The 22,171-nt window shown below is 44.7% G+C and overlaps 1 long non-coding RNA gene across 1 annotated transcript; it reads left to right on the top strand.

Moving 5' to 3' along the window:
* The first annotated feature begins 406 nt into the window (after positions 1 to 406).
* On the top strand, positions 407 to 21,993 carry LOC121133415. The gene is made up of 3 exons (XR_005870241.1): positions 407 to 545; positions 14,740 to 14,926; positions 21,763 to 21,993. It is a non-coding gene; the product is annotated as an uncharacterized LOC121133415 (long non-coding RNA).
* Positions 21,994 to 22,171: the final 178 nt, after the last annotated feature.

Here is a 22,171-nt window from a genome sequence, read left to right as displayed (position 1 = left end):
CTGGGGGAGAAATTGCCATCACATGATGCTGTCCCTTTGCCTCCCATGCTCAGAGTTCTGCAGGATAGTCAGAAACAACTTTGGATTCAATTGCTGGACCTCTAACATTGCGCGTTAATGGTGTTACTTTGTACAATAAACGTTGGGAATAGCTGGACTCTATAATGAGGAATAACTCGATTCTAGTAATTTAATCTCCATTAAACTCGTCACAAGCTATTTATTGATGTTTTTAAGAGGAGCAATGTGAAAGAACACGCCCCTCCCATCACACAACCTCCCGTGTCCTCTTTCATGGTGTAGGCTTTGAGCAGAGATGGGGCTCAGCGACGTGGAGTTCTACACAGAGAAGCTGATAAAAGCAAGGGCGGAGAGTGACACCGATGACCCTGGTTTCTAACGGAGCTGTGGGGCACAGTGTGCTCTGTCCTTTTTGCAGTCTTGGAACCCTCCTGTGAACAGCTGATGTTCACACAGGCAGACATTCTTCTGTGTGAGGTCAGGACTGAACATCAGCTCTGCCTGGCAGGATGGTGAGCATACAGGTAGGTCAATCAGGGAAGAAGAGGGACAACAGGGACAGCAGCCAGGACAGTAGGGAAGGGAGCAGAGAACCCCTAAAAGGACCACCTGAAGGAGTGGACTCAGGGAGAGGAGTATGATTCTCGCAGCAAGTGCTAAAGGGCTTCAGGGAGAGGGGTTGCATGGCTCAGAGCTGGTTCCAATCTCTGCAAGGTGCTTGCTGTGTGTAGGACCTTGGGCAGGGTAATGAGCTGATTGAAGTCTGCATTTTCTCATCAATGAAATGAAGATAACGATGCTCATTTTACATAATGTGTGACAGAACATGTTTCAGGGGCTAGTCATGTGAGAGAAACTCACAGAATGTGAGCTCCACTCTAAGTTCTAGAAGCGACTGACTGAGAAGAAATAGTGTGGCTGAAAAATGCACAGAATTTCTGCCTGGGTGAGCCTGTATGTGAAGCAAAGGTTTTTAACATGGGTATGCTATTCTCCAAGCCTCTTTCTCAAATAGGACTACTTTTTCACATTAGTATTTGTATAAAATGTTGGTTATTGATGAATGTGTATTGGGGCACATTGCATTGAAGCTATATGAGAAAATAAAGAATATCTAGAAATGTCCAGCTGGAGAAACAAACCCTGGGAAGCAAATGCTAAATTTATCACACACGACAGTGGAGAGCATCAGGAGCTCTCTGTGTCTCTGAGGTAACACATAGTGGCTCAAGGCACTTAGTGAATTTGTGAATCAGCCAAAAGCCCAAGACCAGTGCTTCTTGGTTGTGTCCCCAAAGCAGCTGAGTTGGTCCTGGTGGGCCTGTGTTCTCAGGAGAATGACTGGATGCAGAAGGACTTACACTTAAGAGGGGGCAATGACCTATGCAGGTCCAATGTCACTGAGTTCAAGATTCTTCCAGAAGTGGGGCGGGGGAAGCTGAGGACCCCAAATGCTAGTCTTGAGAGGGGCCTGACATTCAGAACGAGTCACAAGGACATTCTTAGCTGAAAGTTAGGATTTGAAAAGCAGCTCCAGGCTAAGGCTGCAGGGGACCAGCTGGTGTCTCATAAGGAGCTCTTGAGAGGCTTTTAACAGTGTGCCTTAGGGTCTCTGAGGAGTGAACAGGGGTGGGGTGGGAGGGAGGTGGGGGAGCAGGAGGGGAGGGAGTGGGAACTGGGACTGGTGTGTAAAATGAGAAAAGATTGTTTTAAAATAAAAAAAAGATTTAAGACGTGTCTAGATACAGTGGAGCCTACATTTATTAGTGATATTTGGAATAGATGGGCTCCCAGAAAGTACCTGCTGAGTGCTAACTGTATGTAGGGGTTCAGTCAGGGATACTAGTACAGTGACCTTGATGCCAAAATGCTATTGGAACACACTGGGAGGACACAAACCTCTACTGAGTGTCCCTTCTAAGACGTGTGACGTCAGGAGAAAGCAGAGATGGAGAAAAAGCCCGTGTCTTTCCTCAGCTCACCAGTTAATCCGTGTGGACCTTGGATTCCAGCTTGTGTCCTATTGGTGTGAAATAACTGAATATTATCTGGTAACATGTCCTGGTAGATGGTGACTATGGGGCTGGGAGGGGTGGTGAGTGAGTTATCATTTCAGGACTATCCTTTGAGGGACATCACAGCCCCAAAGATGAAGGTATTAATTATGCTATTCCACAAAGACTAGCTGGTCGGAGACTAACTAACTCCAGGCCCATGACTGTTCCTGGCCTCTGTGATCACCTGAATGAAGGCTCGCTCTGTGCTACCTGGGTCGCTGTTGTGAATTTCCATCCAGTGCTTGGTATCTGGAGTTTTTTCTGTGGCCCTCTCCAGAAAGACTTAGTAGCAGGGCTTTCTGTCCTGGAATAATGCTCAGGATAAGGATCTGCTGGGGTTACATTCCCTACAGCAAAGCTAGTGGTGAGTGGGCCCTTCCCTGCTTTCTCTGTCTCCCAGTCAGCCAATGGGATTGTCAGGGCTCTATTTTCCTTTCCTTATAGCAGGGTGACACAGGGGACTGGTAACCTTGTGGAGAGGGGGAAGCTCCCGGGGCACAGAGAAGAATGACCTTCCTTCTTCCAGAAGACCAGTTTTCTGGCTGTCCCAGCTGCATCTGCTCCAGGCCGCCACAATGCTGTGTCAGCTGAGACCCACAGATGACAAGCCACTTTGGTCTTGTCCTCTCTTCCCAGCCTTTCTCTGGTCTGGGCCGGCTGCCTGTGTCCAGAGTCTTAGGGCTCTCCTCTTGTTCCAGTCCATCATGCTGTTCTTCACAGGCTGTCCTCACAGCTCCCTACACAGCAAATGCCAATTCTGTCCTGCTGCTCGGGTCATATTCACTGCAGCTGCTCCTGGCCCCTCCCAGACTCTTGTTCTCTCCTCCCCCCACACCATCATTTTCAACATGCTCCTCGGGTCAGTTCCCATCCCCTCCCAGATAAGTCCTCCACTGTGTTTTGCATAGCCAGAGAACCATTTGAAAGCATTGCAGGCTACAAAGAGCCACCAGCACAAAACCAAGTTACCAATGTGGAGAAAGAACCCTTAGCTACTGCCTATGGGAATATAAACTGGTTCAGCCACCAGGGAAATCAGTGTGGAGGCTTCTCAAAAATGAAAAACGGAAGCCGGGTGTTGGTGGCACATGCCTTCAATCCCAGCACTCGGGAGGCAGAGGCAGGTGGATCTCTGTGAGTTCCAGGCCAGCCTGGTCTACAGAGCCAATTCCAGGACAGTCTCCAAAGCAATACAGAGAAACCCTGTCTCTCAAAACTAAAAAAACAAAAACAAAAAAATGAAAACAAAACAAAAAACAAACAAACAAAAACAACCAACCAAACAAACAAACAAACAAAACGAAAAACGGAACTACTATATGATCCCTGTCCAGTCATACTCCTTCTACTATACAGCTCTAGGGATATCAGGACACAGCCACAGGATGGATGGATAAAGAAAGCATGGCATATATGCACAATGGGGTGTTATTCAGTCATAAAGAACAACAAATCCTGTCTATTTGAGAGAAACAGATGGAATTCAAATCATCATGTTAAATGAAATAAGCTATACTCAGAAAGACAAATATCAAATATCTCCTTTGTATGTAGAATCAAGGAACTCTTAAAGGAAAGGAATTATGGGTAGAGAGAAGGGTAAAGAAAGGTAATGAAGGTTATGTGGATATGAATAAAATATATTCATGTATGAAAATGTATTGTGGAACCTCATTATTGTGTATAATTAGTACGCATGAATATTGCCTTTTAAAATGCCTCAGGTGAGCTTTCTGTGTTCATAACTCTTGGCAATTTCCCTGTCACTTTGAGCTAAAATCTAATGGTGACTTTCACAGACTCAGGTCTCCTGACCCCTGCGACTTCACTATTCTAGTCTACTACCTGGCTTTTATTCTTCTTGAGCCTGCTTGCCGTGTCACTGTCCTAAGGTTTTTGTACTTGCTGCTGTTTCTGGCTGGAACTCACTTCCTCTGTCTGCCTCACTCCCCTTAGCTCCATAGCAGTCAGAACAGGCTGAGACAGCACACAGTCAAAATAAGCCCCCATGCCTCCCATACAGGATGTGACATTCTCAGGCCAACTAGTCTGTCTGCTCAAGGAAGCCCACACCCTGCAGCCAGCCTAGAGGAGACACCTAAAGGCTGCCTACGAGTGAAGGTGTGCATTTCGTTCACACTTCACTGACCATGTCACCCGTGCTTCCTCTCACCTCATTTGGGCACAGGAGCCTACCCACTACTATTAGCCAAGAAGGAGCCTGAGCTGGGGCTCCCTCAAGTCCTTGATGGATTTTCTCTCCCCTCAGCACTATGTGGTAGTTTTGGGAGCACAGCAATCCCCCCCCCCACACACACCTGGTATCTTAGGAACCCCTACTTATGAGACAGAACAAGTTCTGTTTTCACAACCCTTCAGCCCCATTAAGGATAATTCCACAGGGCAAAGCAGTACCTTCTGATACCCCACCGATAAGTTTAGCAACATGTCCTCCAAAGACTTTCTTAATGACCCGAGGACTACAGTGACACCTTCCCCAACAACGGCAGGTCATACAGCAAGCCCTTCCCATGGCCTGTGCCATGGAGATGCCCCACCCCTAATTCTAGCTCCTTCCTTCTTCCACTTTCCCACTTGAGCCCTTCCCCAGCTGACTCACAGCTCTCTGAAATATATTGACTTATACATGATCCTCCTCAGCTTCTGCTGCTGGGGCAGCGCTCAATTGACGGGACGTCTAGAATAACAAACCTCAATCTCTCTTTGTTCTGGAGGTTGGAAGGCCAAGGTCAGGGGATGGCAGACTTGGAGTCTGGTAAGAGCCACTTTCTGCTTTGCAGACAACACTTGCCACTGTTCCCAGGAGGAATGCTGTTTCCTCTTCTCTTGACATATGGGCTCTGTCCTCTTACTTGGAAAAACTTTCAAGTCCTTGTTTACAGCTCTCCCACACTGGGCTCAGAGTTACAAGGAGACTGGGGGACCTTCATCTGCTCTCTCCCTCGTGTTATCAAGGTTTTTAGGTCAAGATTTCTCCTCCTTTAAAAAAGAGTGATTCATTTTTATTTTATGCATATGTGTTTATGCCTGCATATATGTATGTGCACCACATGTGTTCTGATGCCCACGGAGGCCAGAAGAGGGAATTAGATTCCCTATAACTAGAGTTACAGACAGTTTTGAGCTGCCCAGTGTGGGCGCTGGGAACTGAGCCAGGTACTCTGTAAGAGTAGCAAGTGCTCTTAACCACTGCGCCATCTGTCCAGCCTGATTTCTCCATTTGTTATCAGCACTCGCTATTTATAAAAACCAACAGGTTTAATTATGACATTTTCCATGTACATAATGCATTTTGATCATATCAATCCTACATACCTTCTCTGGTCCCCTGCCACAGGTGCCTTTAAGGGGTCTGTATGTAGTGCAAGCACATGTGTGTGAATGAAAGATGGGCTTTTGTTGGGTTGATAGTTGACCCTTGCTGATGTTATCATTTTTCACTTCATTTTCCGGGGCTTACAAGATGGTGGATTCATTTTATCTTCTGCATTTGACAGGGAGAGAACTCAATTATGTGGGAGTGGGTACTAGGCCTAGGCAAATGGGCTTGCTATGTCCATTCCTGGGGCAGATAGGATCTGTAGCTGACTAGGACTGTGGATGGGACAATTAGCAGACTCTGAAGGGAAATTCTTTGGAGAAGCACAATTCAGCCTGGACAGACTCCACAGGAATTTCATTTCATTTCCTAATGAAGAAGAGAAAGAGAAAAATTTACTGTGTCGGAGGTCCACATCTGTCTCGCTGTGCCTCTCTGTTCAGTGTATCCATGCCTCTACATGCCCAGAACAGTGTGTGGGCAGTGTGTGCTCCTAGATACTTGTATCTGTGCCCAGTGTGTGTGCCATGCATCTCCCAACTGCAGCCACATCTACAGAAGACCTGCTCCCTGCACTCAGCAGGGCATGTACAACATATTTTCCCAACATTAGGAACAGACTCTTACTTGCAAGAGCCAACAAAGTAGTTAGAGAAAACCAAAGCAGTCTTCTGGTCTTACCGTCTTTTCAGTCTATGAAGAAAAATAGCAACGAGTAACTGCAGACTGTGTGCAAAGTGGTGGTGGTAAGATTTTCTCCTGTGTGCTTCTGTGTGTCTATGGATATGTACTTAAAGGTAGCATTTGCACATTGAGGGGCTTGCTCTTATGTCTATGCTGTTATGTGTGCTTGAGAACATCTTGTAATTAAAGAGGGTGACAGAAGAAAGATGGGCATGGAACATGACTGGATATGAGGTATAAGGAGATGGAGGGCTGGAAGAGGGACAGTAATATGGCCTAGCAAAGTGGCTCAAAGATGGGTAGTCATTCTTACTGTGTCTCTTACCAGTGGTATGACCTCAGGCCTTTGTCTTGTTTGTGTAATCAATATCCTAGGACAATCAACCTTAAAGTTCCAATAAGCGTTGCTATTTAATTGGTCTCCACTTGACTGCTGGCCTTATGGAGTAGATCAAATAGCTGAGAATAAAAGACACAGTGGACATACAACCACACACTAGTGCACGTGTGTACAGCATGCTAACGTGAGGCAGGGTCAGGCACAGTTCAAATACATTATTCATGAGAGGAGGCCAAACAAAAAAATGGAATGATTGATCATGGTGAAGAAAGTAGAGACATGGCAAAGGTGAGGACGAGGAAGCCGCAGGTGGCATGGTGGGGACCTAAATGCTAGGTGCTGGGTCTCATGGCCCGCAGGAGTCCAGCCCCTGCTTCTTGAACACATGAGAGCATCTGACGCATGTGACTTGGTCATAACAAAGTAGGCAGTTTATCTAACACATTCGTTCTTCTTGGAACTAGGCATCTGAGATAAAGAGCCTGGCGGAGCTGACTTCCCCCCATGCCTCCTTCCATTGGTTGTACAGTGCATCTCCTCTGTCTTCACAAGGGCTCTGCATGTGACTGTGTCCTAATGTCCTCTTGCCTAAAGAGGCCAGCTACATTGAATAAGGGCGAATGCATCCTAGTGATTTCTGTTTACATTAGTTGCCTCCTAGCTTTAAATACAGTCACATTTGGAAGCTGTCAGTGTCAGGATTTTCATGTATAAAATTTGCTCCCTAACAAGAGGATGTGGAAGTCTCTTCTGCTAAGATTAGATCCAGTGAGGACACCAGTCACTGGAAACATAGATGCCTGGGCATGCAGAACATAGCTCGGGAGGCATAGGTGTTCCAGCTTTTCAGAGCCCATGTGTGAGGCCTTGACCAAGGAGAATTCACTGTGTCTCTGAGTCTATGTGAGTGAGGCTGTGCACACTGCTCTGAAGAGGACTGGTAAAAGGGGCAGATAAAGTTGAGAGGGTTTGCTAAGATGACAGCGATAAGACACACAAGTAACCGAGTGCCAACCATGTGTTAAGAGCTGTGTGGATCACTGGGTGGCTTTGGGATTCCTCTTTTTGCAACCAAGGCTTGCATGCAAGGGAGAAACAGCTCCAGGATGTATTAGAGATGAATATACTTATTTTTTTAATGTATTTTATTGTCATTTGAGAATTCTGTACATATATAGAATGATCAAATCCATCAATAGTTTCTCCCCTATAACTCTATTTTTTAATTTAAATTTTTGAGAATTTCATATAGAAACACTATATTTATACTGTTTGTACCATTCCTCCCTCCACCAACTCATCTCCTGTTCCCCGTTCAGATTCATGACCTCTATTTTTTCTTTGTCATTGTTACCTGTAAAACCACCCACATCCATTTAGTATTGATTGCATGTGTACATGTTTAGGGCAGACCCCTTGGGATTGGATAACCTATCAGGGAGGTCATCTCTGGAGGAAACAGATTGTTCTTCTTAGTACCTATTGATTGCTTGTAGCTCTTTGTTTTGGGGTGAGACCTTGTGAGGTTCTCCCCATTCGCGTCAGCTCATCAGCTTGTGTTCTCATTATGCAACTCTTGTTGAGGTTTCCTGGGTAACTTTGCTGTCCTGTTTAGAAGACACGATCTTGCAGCAGGTGTCCTGGTTCTCTGGCTCTTATAACTTTTCTGCCCTCACTTATGTCATCCCCCCACACCATGCATTTAGTAGTAGAAATTGCATTGCAGATATGTCAGTTAAGGTGGGAACCTTATGGCCACTTGTTCTCTGAATTTTGAACAATGACAGATGAGAGCTATACTTATCTGTGGGTCTAAGAATAAGTATTTAGAATACACTTGGAAATTATATTGGTTAAGGAAAATGTCAGTCAGCCAGCCACGAAGAGTTTGCTAGGTTTACAGTGCAAAGCATGAATTCTTTTATCAAGAAGGCCTTACATCCAATTAGACAGTTGTTGGTTACCCCCAAAACAAAATGCCACTATTGCTCCACTATGGTTGGTGTTTCAAGCAGGGACAAATAGCTGAGGTGGCTATTTAGCATATCAAAGTGAGCCTGGTCTCCAGATTGTCCCAGAATCCCTCAGCCCCTACCTGTTACAGGGTATTATTGGCATACCCTGTCCTCTACCCTGAACTCTGCAACCCAGAGGCTGGGCTGCCCTTCTCCTGGAGTCTCTTCCCTATATAATCCAGACATTTTGGTTACCTGCCCCCTTTATACCTTTGACTTTCTGGCTGCACAATCTGGTTCCCTCTCTCCCTTCTCCCTCATGACTCAGGGTCATGACCACTCTGGTGTCTCCCAGATGTTCTTATTTCTACCCACTCTCTTTTATCTACAATAAACTTTCTCTTCCACTGTACCTAGGAGCAGCTTTCTTTCCTTTTCATTTCTTTTTTTTCATTCAGATATCATGCTAGGCCAGACCAGTACTCTTTCAATAGGATGCTATGGATGCTACAGGATTTACAGTTGCTAGTCTCTCAGCATTACAGGCTTGTACATCTGTCTGCATTTCATGTGGGCTACACTTGACATTTATTTTAGGTTCTTAGAGATTCACTTGTTTTCTAGTTGTTAGATGGGCAGATGGAAGTGGATGGTTTAGAGCGGGCTGTGCAGCTGTTGGGATAGAACACAGCCCTGGTGATTATTTTGGCACCAGTGTTTGTTCATAATAAACCCATAATGATGAAATTCTGGACTTTAAGGGGGAGGAATTTGAGACATATTGTGAGGGAAGCTCCTTGGTATCCTGAAAATATCTTATTTGAGGGTCCACCTTTTCAGAAGAGACCTACCACTCACGTTGCATGTGAGCCTGGAGGTGATTTTCTGTCCAGACTGTAGAAAGTTGTGATCCCCCACCCTGGCAGGGACAACTGTGTTTTGTATGAACTGAGAAACCCTGCTTTTTTGTGTTTTTTTGTTTGTTTGCTCTTCTTTAGCCTAGGAAGCTTCCATCTAACCCTTCCAGCAAAGAGGGCAGCTGCTTTCTGCTTATAAACAGGGAGGGGAAGGCTTTACTGCTGAGCTGTTTTAAGCTCCCCTCACAGCATGTTTTAACAGGTCCTTGCATGAAATTGCTCAGTGGAGTGGCTTCCCATGCAGGCTGAGGCTGTGCCATCTCATCTGAACCAATCCCTCCCCTTCTTCGTGTGTATTTCCTACCACCAATCCCAGCAGCCCCACATACCTGTCAGTCTTGCAAGGCACTCAGAGCCCTTTTTTTTGTCAGAGTTGAAGGCTGAGTGGCTAAGTGTTGTAAGGGTTCAGGAAGTGAAATCGGGCTTAGGCCACTGTAAGAGAGAGACTGGGCCCCCAGGAGTGGCTTCTTCAGATTCTCCCATAGGCTTAGATTACAGACTGAGAACCAGCTCAGGTTAGGGCAGTTCCTCCTCTCAGCTTTGCACGGTGGGCGGTGAGCTAAACAGACTGTGGTCCGGCTGTGGCATGCTGCTCATGCTCTGTCACTTCAGGCAGATGCCTCTTCTTTCCTGCTGTAAAGGGGTGACCTTAGTGTTACAATGTTGTCAGAGGGAGTCTGTGACATGATGGATGTACAGGGCCTGGTGTCCATGATGGCTACTGTTTTATTGTGCTTCGTTGAGAATGTGGCTTAGAGCGGTACTAGACCCTCAAAACATACACAAACTCACTCCTGGCCCAGAGGCTAAGAGAGGAGACTCAGTGCTTCTGCAATCCCTCTGACCCCTTGCTTCCTCTTTCCCTCTTATTCACGCCTCACTTTCCATCGTCTTTGGTTCTATATCTTCCAACGGCATCATCTCTTGACATCTCTGTGGTACCCACCCCTGGATCCAGACATCCTGGGTGTGGTGAAGCCCTGTTGTAGGACTTAACCTCTTCGTGACAGAAATGCAAAATGCTCCCCAACCTCCAGAAACCCCACCCACCTGCCCTACCAGCACTCCTTAAAGGAAACCACCTTAGAGGAAAGTGAAGCCATTTTAATAAAATGGCGGGGGCACAGTGGGACCTTATTAAAATACCGAGAGATTAACATGGCCTCTTTCCCCTCAATTATTAACAATGTACTTGTTCTTTGGAAAGTACCCATGAAAATTTAAAACAGATGAAAATGGTTGTTCACTTAAAACGGCTCCGTTAATCTGTGAGTAATGTTTTATTCAGTGCATTAAATGAACACTGAGGTTGGACACCTGCTGATCCATCTCCCCAGGGTACCACAGGCACAAGAATGGATAGAGATGGGGAATTATAGACCAAGGGACAGCTGAGGGCCAAATCAGGAGTCCTCTACCCAATTTACCATCCAGTGGCAAATTATGAGGTGTGCAAGAAATACTCGGGCAAGACGACAGCCAGGAAGCCGGCTGCAAGAGTAGGGGGAGGTGATAGCTCTGACTGATGACCTCAGTGGTCTTTTCTCTATTCCCCAGTATCGCCTATCTCCCGACTACTGTGTCTAGTCATCTCATTGATGTAAAAGGGAGCAGAGAAGTTTCCACATCCAGGCTGTAACAGCACAGAGAGAGGGGGAAGTGGCCAGCTGCTTTTGATCAGTCTGGAAGTCTGGTAAAATGGGCCAGTCTAACAGAGGAGGCATAGTTTCTGCAGATGGAGACAAGTAAGGTGGGCTGGATGGGGCAATGAGCACCCAGTGCTTCCTGGCAGAACTGTGAAGGCTGCACTGGATAGCTTTATTTTTGATGCCTGATGCTTAGCGCTTTTTTTTCCATTACCATGCATGAAGCTGGTTTTCATAGATAGGGTATCAATGTTTGTCAAGTAAATTAATAAGGGGATAAGTCAATGAGTAGATGAAGTAGGTAGAAACTCAGGCACTCACACATGCCTCAGTTTACTTTGTTGCAGGGCATTGGGGTGTTATGCTTCAAACTTTGGGATACTATCCCGGAAAAACTGAGTAGTTATGTTTCAGTCTTTTGCCTCCTGGAGGACCAAGACCCTCTGGTGAGTCTTAAGACTTGGTCCTTGAGTGCCTTACAGTGAAATCTACTACCTGTTAGCCAAAGCTGCTTTGGTGGAACTGCTCCAAGGGAGCACTGAGACCACAGCCCTGGTGCTGAAGTTGTAAGCTGCGCTTTGACTTCTCTCTACAGATTATGCTCTTTCCCCCAGATACCCCTAATAACTGAAAACAGACATGAAGACTGGTAGGTAAGGTTTGAGGAGCATGGAATGAATGGACAGAGGTGCAGACCACAGGGAAACCAAGTATCTATAGCTCAGCTATGTGTCTGTGTGCTGAGTGAGCTTAGGATATGTGCTGGGAATGGGGAAGGAGCCAGGATCAACTCATTCATTGATCTTTAGTGACTCAGAAAGAGGACAACATGAGGGAGGGACAAAATGGGCCTCTTGTGGGTATTTTCTTAGGGAAGGTGAAACAATAGAGCTGGTGCAGTTTAGACTTGGAAGAAACAATGATGCTTTTAAGGTCATGCCATCATTTATGCATCCAATGATGTTAGGCATAGATGAACTTGCCAATGACAGTGAAGGGAGACAGTGATGAGTGGAAAGGAATATATATTAACAAGTGATGAATTCAGCTAAAATTCAAATAGAGAGTAGCTGCTGAGATGTCTGGGCCTTGGTGAGATGAAAATGACAATTGTGCTGAGGACTAAACCACATGAACACATAGTCACATTTATGTTCAGGGATGAAGTACATATAGGATTAAGAATGCCAAGAAAGAGATCCCCCATGGAGGGCCTTACCTTCCCTGGGGAATGGAGTGGGTAGCTGAGGGGGGCTGGTTGGGGAGAGTGGGCATGGAGGGGAGAGAGAGGGAGCTGGGATTGACATGGGAAGCAAGCTTGTTTTTAATTTAAATATATAATAAAAGTGTTAAAAAAAAGAATGACAAGAAAGGCTTAGAAGCTTGAGTTCTCTAACCACATGGGCTAGATGTGGGACATTGGGTACATATGGAAGACTTGACAGAGATGTGTAGAATTCCTGGTGATATGGGCCATGAGGAATGTGAAACATGAGCTCTAGAAGGAATAGACCATAGAAGTTCACGGCAGACCCAGGGAAAGTAATTGAGCAGTATCAGGGATAGGAGTGATGATGACATGATGGTATCACAGCAGAGTCAGCAACCACTTATAAACAGTTAGATCATGGTAAGGATGGTTCCCAGTGGTAGAACAGGTGTGCAGGATGCAGAAGACCTTAGCCTCGCCATTGGCAACAAGCTCAACATATGGAAATGGTCAGGTTAGGATGGCGAGAGCCTTTGACCCATGGATGAGAAGGAGGCAAGAATTAGAAGAAAATAGAAGAGCAGTGAGAGGTGTTGCCAAGGACATGTTATTTTCCCAGAGGAAGTCCATGAATGAAGGTGCTCTTGAATGAAATAATAGACACCATTTTAAGTCCTTTGCCTCAGAAGGAAGTGTAAGTGTGCAGTCCAAAAGGCAGACAGAGGCTAAATGTTTTAAATTTACATTTAATAACATATGCTTTATATAGGAGATGCCACCTTTCTGAGTGCACATACCTATGAATTTTGCCAAATGTACATCTTGTGACTTTGTGATCATTTCCCCTACCACTACCACAGCTACTAGAAATTACTGTTTTGCTTCATGCTCTGTAGCTTGTTTTTTCTAGACTGTCCCATAAATGGGTTCACACAGATGCATCCACTGAGTAGATCTTGCCTGTGGATCCTAGCTCCTTTCATTTATCATAATACATTCAGATCAATCCACATTGCAGGAGATCCTTTATATTGCTGAGTTCATCGTATGGCTATACCAATAGGTGCTTGTCGATTTGCCTTTGGCACTTTTGGAATTTACCCCTCACAGATTTTTTTTATCATTCATGAATAAAAGTATTTTTAAAACCACATGCAAATGTTATGTGAACACATATCTTTCTGCTGATTTAATAGTCAATCATGAGGTTTCTGGGCATAAGATTAAGCGTGTTTCATTTTATATGTAACTGACAAGCCATTTCCGAAGTGTTTGCATCATTTTGCATTCTCATCACAACTTGTGAGATGCAGTTGTTCAGCAGCCTTGCATGAACTTGGTGTGCTGGGTTCAAAGGACTAAGCAATTCTGAGCCATGTAGAGCTAGACACTTAGAGGAGTGTTGATGGGTATCTTTATGTCTCTTTCACATACATACACATCCAAGGGGTTGTTTGTACCCCACAGAGAGTTGCATTACTACAGTAAAAATATCTAAGATACCAAAAATATAAAGAGAAAACATTTATTGAATTCTAAGTTTGCCAGGCATGACGCCTGCATTGGCTCAGTTCTGGTGGTGAAGGTAGCAGATGGTGGTGTGTCATGTCAGGAGTTTTCAGGGAGCAAAATAATGTTGAACATGTTGAACTAGAGGAGACAGGCAGAGAGAAAGAGAGAGAGAGAGAGATATCCTAGAGAGATACACAGATATATAGATAGATAATAGAGAGAGAAGAAGGAAAGAAAGAGAAGGAAGAAGATGAAGAGGAGGAGAGATAGAGAGACAGAGATGAGACAGACAGATAAAGAGAAAGAGTTCCATAACTACTTGAAGAGTATACCTCTGGTGCCTTAACTACCTTCTACTAGGCATTAGGTCCCTCCTCTAAATTTTCTATCCCTTCTTAACCGTGTCATCCTAAGATCAAGCCTTTAATGTATGGGCCGTTTGGAGGCACACAAAGTCCAAAATGCAAAGGATTTGATTAAACAGACCATCCAGAGGAAGTGTGAGCAAACGGAAGTAGGCTGGGGCAGTTGGTCAGGTCAAAGGAAGCCGACGCAGACGTCCTAGATCCTCACCACGGAAGGCTCTGCAGCGGAGATCCGTCTAGTGGTCACACGCTGCTGATGGGCTGCAATGCAGCAACAACATCCAACTCTGGTCAGTTTGGGAAGGTAATAGTGACTAGCAGTTTCAGGGACGCGGGAGTAATGAGACATAAGTAACAGAGTCCCAGGTAAAGCATAGACCTTGACAGCAGGAGACGCTCATTGTCCGAGGCAGGGAACAAGAGTCTTCCATCTGCCTCTCCAGCTTTCTCCTCTGTCCCCGGTAAGAGCAGTCTGATTTGAGGGTGGTATGACCAGCTGAAATAGACATTTTCTAGCTCTCTGGGAGACTACACTTTAGATATGCTAGCGACACTTGGTAAGTGGACTTCCAAGAAATCTCCTTCAAAGGGGAGGGCGAGTGGTTGGCACAGGGCCGCTTTGCCTTTTACTGTCTTCCTTCCTGGAATAGAGACATCAGGAGTATAGCTCAGTTACCATGTCACACATTTAGGATGCAATGATCCAGAGGATGGGAGCCAGCACCAAGGATGCCAGAGGTGAAAGACAGAAACCATTTAAACCCACATGATTCTACTGTGCTGCCAGCTAGCCGAAGCCTGCTGCTCATCAGACCTCCCTGTGGAGAAGCCCAAGCATGCAAGCATCACCACTGGATACATTTCCTAATAACTACAGATGTAAGCCTTTATGTGAAGATGTATTGTCTCTCTTGTTGACCTGTTTGATCCCAAATGAATTAACAAAATGATGTGTTTTGAGATTTAATTTGAAAATTTACCTGAAATTCACGTAGAAAAATAAATACTCAGGAAATGTGAAAACAGATGTGTGCTGGTAGGTAATGAGGACTACACTTAGATTTTAAGATTAAAAGAAATACCAGGTGTGGTGCTGGTGCATGGATAGGAAGTCTAATCAATGGCATAGGATGTAGAATCTCAAAATAGCACTGAATTCATGGGAGAAATTTAGAGTTACATGAAAGAAATCTCTCCACTGTTCTTAAATTAGTGAGAAAAGGATGGTTTATTGAGTAAGTGCTGTTGGCATAATAATGTAACTGACTGAAGAAATTTCTGTTGAATCTACAGCTAGGATATTAATAGACATCTTAATGCACATTCCAAACAGATCAAACAGATTTGAAAGTTAAAATATGAAGCCATATAATTATTAGAAAAACATGGATATTTACCTTCAGTCTCAGGATGGGCTAAACATCCTAAGGATGACAATAAACACACAAATAAGAGCTAGAAACCATTGCCCTGGCAATTTTAATTACACAAGAACCTACAAAAATTCTGCAAAGTAAATCCTGTAATAAACAAATCCAAACAATAAAACCTAGGAAGATGCTTGGAATTCTGGTTGCTGATGAAGGTCAAGGTCTCCACAAAGATCTCCCCAAAATAAGAAAAAAAGCTCCAGAGATAAATGGTCAAGGAAAAGAAGAGATAATTCTCAAGAAGTAAAGTAAAATTAACTTTGAAATGTGAGTAGATGCCATCCTTTACTGTCAGAAATTAAGGCTCTTTTCTTTTAATATTTTTTGAGACAGGGTCTCTTTGTGTAGTTCTGACTGTCCTGGAACTCCCTATGTAGACTAGGGTGGCCTCCAACTCACAGAGATCCTCCTGCCTTGGCCTCTCAATTGCTGGGATTAAAGGTGTACACCACCATTCTCAGCCTCTTTTAATATTGTAACATTGTTTCCCACACAAGCTGTCAACAATGCAGATTGGGTACAAGTTTTTGATAAACATTTCCACAAAAAGCCTTGGTGGAGGTTGCATAAATAGGCTGTGCCTCTTACTTTTCTGAGGAGCACTTCAACAAGCAGATGTCGACCATTCTGTAGGACCCTCGTGGACATCAGAGCACCAGCCTTTAACATGTTGACCATGAATGACTACAGTATTAGTCCTTACATTTTTCCAAGAGGCTCTATGTTTTCTTTCTATGTGAGTAAAATGAGGCTTGGAGAAATTAAAGCCAGTTAGTAGAGTTACATGGGAAGACCTCTCATGCTCATGAATTGATAAAGTTAATATAATGAAAATGAACATTCTACAAAAAGCAATTTACAAGTTCAGTGCTATCCCTATCAAAATCCCCACAACATTCTTAATGGATATAGAAAAACCCATGTTAAAATTTATATAGAACCACAGAAGACCTGAGAGCCAAAGAATTCCTGAGCAAAAAGAACAATGCAGAAGGGATTGCCATTATAGATTTCAAGATACGTTACAGAGCTACAGTCATAAAAATACTATGGTACTGAAATAAAAACAGGCATGTAAATCAATGGAACAAAAATAGAAGACTCACACATTGATATATGTAACTATAGCCTTCTAATACTTGACAAAGATGCCAAAACATATACCAGAGATCAGACAGTATCTTCAACAAATAGTGCTGGAAAACTGGACGACCATATTAGAAGAATGAAAGTAGACCCATATATGTCATCTGCATAAAAATTAACTCTGAATGGATAAAATGTCTCAATGTAAAACCTGAAACTCTGAAACTTCTAGAAGAAAACATAGGCAACAACCTACAAGACATTGGTGTAGGAAAGGACTTTCTAACCAGGACTAGATTTGCCCAACAGTTGAAAGAAGGACCTAAAAAATAAAAACTTCTGTGCATAAAAGGAAGCAATGAAATGAAGAAGAAGCCAATATATAGAGAAGCTTTGTCAGCTGTATATCTGACAGAGGATTAATATCCCAAATATATGAAGAACTCAAAAACCACTGTCAGGACAATAAATGACCTAATTTAAAGAAAGTAGGTCAGGGATCTAAGCAAAGAGCTCTCAGAATAAGAGATGAAAATGGCTAAGACATATCTCTAAAGACATCCTTAGCAATGGGGATATACAAATTAGAACAACTTTGAATTTCATTTTACTCAACCATAAACATGTCTTTCTTTCCCTCAACCTGCCTTCCTCAAGCCCTCTTTGTCTCTCCCCTTCATCCTGCCTTTTCATCATTCTACAAGCAAATGCCCAGGACCAGATGTGCACAACAGATGTGCTCATCCAGGCCCTCAGGCTTCTGACTGACTTCCTACAGATCAGAGCATCATAGGAACCAGGTTCATGTGGCCAGGGGGCTGTGAGCTTGAGAAGAGTCCTGGGCCACTTGGTGCACTGTTCTCCTATGCATCTCTGAGTACTAGGCTGTTTTCCTACTTGTCTAAGCAGAAAATCTGGGTTAAGAAGCAAGATCATTAGCATGTGACATCCGTAAGGCCCTGGAACTCAGAAAACTGCCAGGCATGAGTGAACCCAGGCACTGCTTGTTACGGAGGCCCAGGCCATCGTAATGTTTGATTTTGTTGCCCTTGTTCTCATCAGAAGCAGGTCCTGGAAGATGAAGGCAAAGGACATGGGGCAGATCTGAAACATCCCCCCTCCAGGCTCCTGATGAGAGGAGGTGGAGGCTAGGGATAGGACAGCACAGGAGGATGTACCTGTGGGCCTGTGTGTATGTGATCCAGTTACAAAAGACCCCACCCTCCAATGCCTTCCCTGGCATCTTTTCCCTTCTTGCTCCCTCCCGCTCCTCTCTTTCCTGAGTACCTTTCCTTTCCTTACCCTTTACCTTCTGTTCTTACAAGATAAGATGCAGTCTCTACTACAGCCTTTTAGGCCCAAGAATCATAAGAAATATTTTCTGTTCTTTGTAGTCTACCCAGGCCCAGGTATTCTGTCATACACATAAAATACATGAAAATACACTTGAGCAGAAAATTATAGAAGGTAATGAGCCTCAAAGTGTCAGAGTGCTCCCATCCTGAAGGACACTGAGGACTGTCACTGCTGTCCTTTTCATAGGGAAGGCCACCAAGTTGTATCTCTTTCGGGATCTAAGTATGCTTTCTGGAGATGGTCCTTCTGTCACCATCTGGGAGCTACTGCCTAACCAGTCACTCTGTCATGTGGAGACCTCAAGACTTCAGCTCACACAGCTGCTCAGACCAGACCTTTGACTAACCTCTCTTGGTGCCTGCTTTCCTGCTCGAATTGCTGCTCTTTCTTGCGCCTCTTGGCTGTGTGTAGCCCACAGGCAGCCCTGTTGCTCTTAGATTGACTCTGGGGATGCCTCTTGCCCACCTCCCCCCCCCTTGTCCACAGTCCCTTAGCTGGGGATGTTGTAGCTTCCATATTGGCCATGCTGATAGATCACTGCTGTTAACCTCTGATCATTTGTCAGTTTGTCACTGCTGTTAACCTCTGATCATTTGTCAGTTTGTCATATCTCCTGGCTTCATTGTGTGCTCTTTGCAGCCGGGGCTTGGGTGAGGCATGATCAGATTATGTACTGGTTCTTTATAGTGGCTTCCTAGCTAACTAGTGGGCCATAGATAAGGAGTGGGACTAGCTTTCCTGAACCAAGCCCGAGGGGCTGGAGGCTGAAGCTCAGCTCCAGCATGGAGAGACTCCAACTTATTGTGAGGAGGCTTTCCCTTGGGTAAGCATCCAGTTTGACCCATAGCTCTGTGGCTGACAATCCACATCTCAGCTTAGGCTTCTGAGTGGCATATTTGTCACCACTTCAGTGTGTAATCATGACTTTTTTTAACCACCTTCATAGTCTTTAACCAATTGGCTCTGTTCTGTCTTCTGCACCTTACAGAAAACAACGAGTCCTGCTTACACAGCCTTCACATACCCAGTGAGTGATGGAACAGGACTGCACAGCATAACTACTGTTCCTACAGGCTGTCTGCTCTGACTCTATCCTGCTTGGATGCCTTTTTTCATTATGTACAAGTGGGGTCACATCAGTCACCTTCTTTTTTTCTAAGCTCCCCGTTCCCTTGGAAGTAGCCAGCTTCAGAAGAAGCAACTTTTGCTAGTAGCTGGGAAGACTGATTCTCTGGAGCTGGTGAGCCACCACAGGGAAGTTTTTGGCTCACTTTCCTCTCTGAGTGATGAATGGATATACTTCTCATTCTTCAAGGCCCCTAAAGAGACAGGCAGACACACATTCTCAAGAAAGCAGCTTGCTGAGAAAAAGCAAGCTGAAGAGCCTGCACCAAGCATATGGTGCCTCCTCCATTCCTTCTGGAAACAGGCTCTTTGGGTAGTTGGAAGGAGATTGGCACTCAGCTTCGTCGTCTGCAGCTCACCCACCTCTGCCCACAGGTTGAGAAATACACCCAGAGTCTCAAGTGCATCCCTAGGGATGATGGGAAGCTCTTCTCTGCTTTTCTCTTTATCCTGCCTCTCCTCACTTGAGCTCCAGAAAGTAGGAAGGAAGCATATTGGCTGGTAGGGAGCTCTGAGATGGCACAACTCTGCCAGGAGTTGCTGCCTTCTTCCACACACTGTAAGTGGTTGCTCTTCCTGAGGTACTTTCCATTTTCATTCTCACATCCACTCTCCAGAGAGGAGATGGTGGCCCGGGCCTGGCTGGGCATATATTCCTTTTGCAGAAAATGCCAGGGCAACAAGAAGAGTTCCTTGGCAGGTGCTCTGAGAAGCACTCTTCCCTCTGGAAGTGTCCACAAGCTTTGGCGACAGGCCTATATCCAGGCAGGGACTCTGAGATCTGTTCTGTGGGGCATCCTACTTTGGAAGTGACCAAGAGGGAATCATGACTTGTGGTTTTGAAATCTCCTTAAATGAGGCTTAGATTGTGCATTCTTGGAAAATGTCACCAGTTCCCAGAGTTCATGGAAAAGCAGATTACCTAAATTTGTTTTTTAGTGACTAACAGGATACTACAGGCTGGGTGGGTCACAGAGGAATACATTTCTTATAGTATCAGAGGCTCAGAGTCTAAGATCATGGCATCAGCATCTGGTGAGGGCGTTTTTGCTGCCTTGTCACATCGTGGAGGAGATTGCATCATAGGACAGAGAAAGCATGGTAGAAAAAGTTACCTTTCCACTTCTGGGAAACCCATTAATCCATTATGGGCATCTTATCATAGCATGGTAGAGGAGACTGCATCATGGGACAGAGAAAATATGAAAGCACAAGTCACTCTTCCTTTTCTGATAAATCCACTAACCCATCATGAGGTTACTATCATAACATGACAGAGGGCATGACAGGATGAGACAGAGAAAGTATGATAGAACAAGTCGCCCTCCCTTTTATGATAAATCCATTAATCCATCTTGGGGTCATGTCCTCATAATCCCGTTCAGCTCTACTTACCCCCAAAAGGCCACCGCTCCAAATGCCATGAAATTATGAATTTGGAGACTAGGTTTTTGTCACATTGACTTGGGAATGGGGCATAAAAACCATGGCAGGTGGTAGAATTTAACTGAAGAACCAACAGTATGCACTGCATGTCACATGAGCACACTGGGACCATTAGGTGGTCAGAGGTTGGAGTGGGTGAAACCATCATCCCAGAAGTCTAGAAGTCTAGGTTATGATGTCAACACTCAAAGGAAGTGGGGTAATTACTTTATGGATCTGAGTTTACACTTGATACTGTGACTTCCCATATGGTTTTGGCAATCCCTTCCAGGCTACCAGTGAAATGAAGGGTAGCCTCACCTACTTTAGGAGGCTGGATAGGAGATAGGCTTTGGGAACTAATTGAGACATAACTACATAATAGTATACAGCTTAGGGTACAAGGACTCCATGTGTTTGGCTTCCTTTCCTTTAAAAGGGGAAAAAAAGAAATGTAAGAATGGGACCTATTTCATGGGTAGGGCTAGAACAGTACAATACAAGGCCATGATGCATATGTGCTAACTTTTAATAATGATCAGTACCTTAAAGGGTTATGTGGCAGTCAGATGAGACATACCTGTACATATGATAGTACAATAAGCACTCACTTGGAGGAGTGTTGCCAATAATAGTGTTACTATAGATGTCCAAGATGGATCGAATGGACTTAAATCCCCATCTGTAAAGTGGGAACGGTGCCTTCTAGTCCTCCCTTGTACATCTATCTAATATACACGAACACTTTTTGGGAATGTGATCTCAGCAACAAGATATTCCCGTACATATATATGCTGCCCTCCCACGCCTTTAAAAATAAGACAGAATCATCACTGTGCCTCCAATAGAGAAGCAAAAAGACAAGAGGGTAAGGCAATTGCCATCTGGAAGGAGGGAATCTTAATTAAGAACGAGAAAGGGAGGGTAACAGAAAGGACCCAGCCAGGTCCACATGGAGGGAGCCTGTGGGTGCTCCTGCACTCGTAGAGCACTGGGGCACAGAGCCCTGTTTTTCCACCAGATGGCAGTGGGGGGTCCTGGGAGATGGGACTAACCATCTGCTGAGGTCCTAAAACTTTCCGTGGAAACGTCCCTGAATTGCCGTGGGGTGTCTTGAGCTCTCTAGGATGGGGATGTAGCATCTGCAGTGTGACTTTCAGAACAGGATTCCTGGACCCACAGCATCAGCACCACCTGGTATTTATTTATTTTTAAATGCGTTTCTTTGGGACCTATTCTGGACTTCCTGAAGAAGGGACACCTTAGGTGGGGTTCGCATTCTTTGTCTTACAGACTCCGGGAGCCCATGGAGCATGCCAGTGTTGGAGGAGCTTTGGTCATAACAAGAAACGGTTATGGACATCTCCCAAGTTGTCAGGTGGAGCAGCACGAACATCTGCCTTTCCCCTTCTCAGTGTGCAAAGAGCCTGAGCGTGGGTGCTAGACAAGCCTACATTTAAATTCCAGCTTAGCTCTTTGCTGCTCGTGCAGCTTAGCGAAGTTTTGCTTCTGTGTCTCATTTCTAAATCCAGGTAATAACCCAGCCCTCAGGGTCATTGTCAGAGTCAGACATAGCATCTAGGACACAGGTTCTTCATGAAACAAGAAAACAAATGAGGAAGCCTTCTGTCATCCCTACCTCCTCTCCCTGCCCCCAAGAAGTTCTCATAATGTCTTGCCTATAATAGATGACTGTATATAA

Source organism: Mesocricetus auratus, unplaced genomic scaffold (assembly GCF_017639785.1).
Source record: "Mesocricetus auratus isolate SY011 unplaced genomic scaffold, BCM_Maur_2.0 Super-Scaffold_100022, whole genome shotgun sequence".
In the NCBI taxonomy this organism is placed as follows: domain Eukaryota; kingdom Metazoa; phylum Chordata; class Mammalia; order Rodentia; family Cricetidae; genus Mesocricetus; species Mesocricetus auratus.
The sequence above is the reverse complement of the archived record's forward strand: the minus strand, read 5'-3'. Positions and strand labels throughout refer to the sequence as shown.